This window comes from Myotis brandtii, unplaced genomic scaffold (assembly GCF_000412655.1).
Source record: "Myotis brandtii unplaced genomic scaffold, ASM41265v1 scaffold456, whole genome shotgun sequence".
NCBI classification, from domain to species: domain Eukaryota; kingdom Metazoa; phylum Chordata; class Mammalia; order Chiroptera; family Vespertilionidae; genus Myotis; species Myotis brandtii.
In genome coordinates this window covers 3,707,995-3,711,226 of record NW_005367431.1, presented here as the reverse complement: position 1 = coordinate 3,711,226, position 3,232 = coordinate 3,707,995, and positions in this window count along the sequence as shown.

Here is a 3,232-nt window from a genome sequence, read left to right as displayed (position 1 = left end):
GGGCCTTCTGGTTTTCAGACCCATTACCTTACTTGACAGGCAGAGGGTGCAGTGGAAGGAATGGATTTGGGGTTGGGCTTGGGCAAGTCTCTCCCCTCTCTGACCCAGTTTCCTTACCCTGCTGGTCACCCTGTCTAGGGTCCTTGGGAGGGACAGAGGAGATTGGAGAGCACAGGGGTGAATGTGCTTTGCAGCGGCCAGGTAGAGGAGGGCAAGCCCCCTGGCAGGGAAATTGTCTTTGAACTCTGGGCACTACAGAGTTTACCTGCCGGGGAGTGGGGAGGAGCCCTCCTGGCACCAGCACTGTGGGGACTGGGCTCCTCTTGAGACATGAGGTGCCAGACAAGAAACCGTGCCAGCTCTAGAAGTCCCCAAGTTGGGGCAGAGGAGAAAGGAGGCCAAAGGACCTAGACTTGACCTCAAACCATCCCTTCATCTTCCTCTTCCCAGTCAATCCCCTTTGCCGTCGGAGGACTTTGGGCAGAGGCACCTCCAATGGGCTCCCAGGTGACCTTCACGCCAAGACTTGCTGGGACAGGCTCACCCTGAACATCCGCAGCACCACTGCCCCCACCCTCAGGCTGCAGATTGCTGGCCTCACCCATGGGGAGCAGCTTGATGCCCACACCCGGACCAGGACAGGTCTCAGCCTGCTACAGAGGGAGAAGGCACAGTTATTAGAACGCTGCTCTGTCTCCTATTCCAACCAAGAGGATTTGCCAAGGCCCAGAGCGGGCTGACCCCACGTGAACAGCATGTCCCCACCCCAAGCCTCTGAAGGAAGCCTGGGAATCAGGAGAACTTGCTTGGGGTCCTGGCTGTGCCCCAAGCTCACTGTGCCTCCAGGCAAATCACTGAACCTATCAGGGCCTGTGTGACCACCTATAAAATAAAGGAGCTGGGCCCGCTCCATAGGCCTCTCCAACACAGACTGTGACCAGGAAGGAGTTAATGGAGGCCAGGCGCTGGGTCAGGAAGGCGAGGGTTAATCTGGGGGGGGGGGGGGGTGGAGGCTCTCTCAGCTTTTCCTGTGGAGAGTGAGGTTTGGCTGCCACCAAAGTTACTTCTAGCCCCTGCTGTCCCTCCTGCCCTCAGTCTGGACCTGCCTTCGGACCCCTGCATTCAGCCTCCCCACACAGAGGTGAGTGTATCCCGAGCCCAGTGCTGAGATGGGGGCGGGGGGGGGGCACCCAGGGACCCAAAGGCGGGGAGCCTGGCTCCAAGCTAATGAGCACAGTTCCCCAGCCCTCATCTGGAGCAGAAGCCCTGGACAAAGTTCGGACCACTAACCCCAGGACTGGGAGAAAGTGGGCGAAGGGATGTCTGCCAGGCATCTAGGGTGGGACATCTGTGGTTGGGCAAGGCCAGCCCAGAAGGCAGGGAAGAGGCAGTGGACGGCAGACTATTTTGGTCCCTGTGTTTAGGGACTTTTTATAGCCTCTGCACTTGGGGCTGGGAAGAGGCGGAGGGGCTGAGGGGATGTGAGGGTATCCATGAGGTCAGATAAGTACAATGCCCTCCTGAGACCTTGGAATCTGACCCATTGCCTGGGATAGTCCTTCGGAGCCAGGAAGGAAGGCACTGTCAGCCTCTCCTGCTTCCTGGGTTCCCAGTCACCTATGGACTGATTTACTGGACACTAGCAGTGTGTATGAGTGTGTGTATGAGTGTGTGTGTGTGTGTGTGTGTGTGTGTGTGTAAAGCTGAACAAGTTGCACTGGGTGAGTGGGGTTGGCAGGGTCTCTGCCTCATGGCTCATCACCAGGGCTCCCCTCCCCCCATCCCTGACAAGTTCTATTGCTTTGTTGCCTCCAGACTTGAGGTCCTCTAAGCCCCCAGAACTGATGTGTCCCTCTCAGCTGAATGGAGGATGGAGGGCGTAAGGGGGCAGGGGTGGGGTGGGGTGTGCTGAGCTGTGTGGGTGGCCCATTCTGTGACTGCCAAGGAAACTGTCAACCTTTGATTTACAACCCCTCCGGGCCCCTTTCCCCTGCAGAGGGAGGTGGAGGAGAAGGGTCATGGGGTCTCAGGATGAGAAGGAGGCAGGGACCCTGAGGGCAGATTTCTAGGAGTGCAGGTTTGGGGAAGAATCAATGGCAGGAACATTTTAAATGAGGCAAGGGGCCCATCTCTAAGGGAAATTGCTTGGTTGTATATCAGCGGGAATAGAAGAAAGAAAAAAAGGGATGTTCTGACAGGCAAGTGAGAGATCCAATCTGAACCAGTTCTGGAATGCAAGGCAAGAGACCTAGTTCCAGTCCAAGGCCCTAATTCTCAGTAAGCCCGAGCAAGCCCCCTCCTCCCTGGGCCAGGGTCACATTCTACGGAATGGAAATGCAGAGGTAGGTAAGGTGATGTTTACCGTTGGGCATGCTGGGATGCCCTTGGCAGGGGCACAGAGTGGGTGGGTAGCAGGCAGCTGGCTGACATGACCTGGTGACCACCGCCCTCTCCTTCTCAATGGCCCTCCTGGGCCTGGGCAGGGCAGTTGGCAGCAATTACTGGAGACTCCTACACTGTGGTTATATCCCTGACCTCCGTGCTTGGGGGTGGGAAGGGTGGGCCCCGCTGGAGCCAGCCTATGGCTGGGAAGCGTCCTTGTCTTGGACTCCAAGTTGCTGGTTTGGGAAGAGGTATTTTTTCCGGTCGAGGCCACTTTCGGTAATTGGGCCGGGACCAGCCCCATTTCCTTTCCCAAGTGTCCTGCTTGCTGATGCCTGCTTGGCATGGTCCTGTGGCCAGACCGGGGCAACCCTCCATGTGGCATAGGGAGCCCCTGCCCCATGTCTTTGAGGAATGGAGGTAAGGGACAGCCAGAGCCTCTGCCCCCTAGACAGGGCACCGGTGGCCTTGGATGGGGGAGGAGTGACTGGCTGATCCTATTCCCAGGAATGCCTGCAGGGATATCTACTCTCCCCCTGACCATTCCTCTTTCCCTGCAGGCCCCAGGAAGCCCCAGCCAACTGCTCTCAGCACCTCACTAGCTGCCTAACTGCGGTGGCTTATGGGGCACTGTCCTGCCCCGCTCTGCTAAGATGCTCCTAGCCTCTCCCTCCACCCCATCCAGGGCACGGACCCCCAGCGCGGTGGAGAGGCTGGAGGCCGACAAAGCTAAGTATGTCAAGACGCACCAGGTGATAGCGCGACGGCAGGAGCCAGCCCTGCGCGGGGGTCCGGGGCCGCTCATGCCGCACCCCTGCAATGAGCTGGGGGCCCCTGCATCTCCCAGGAC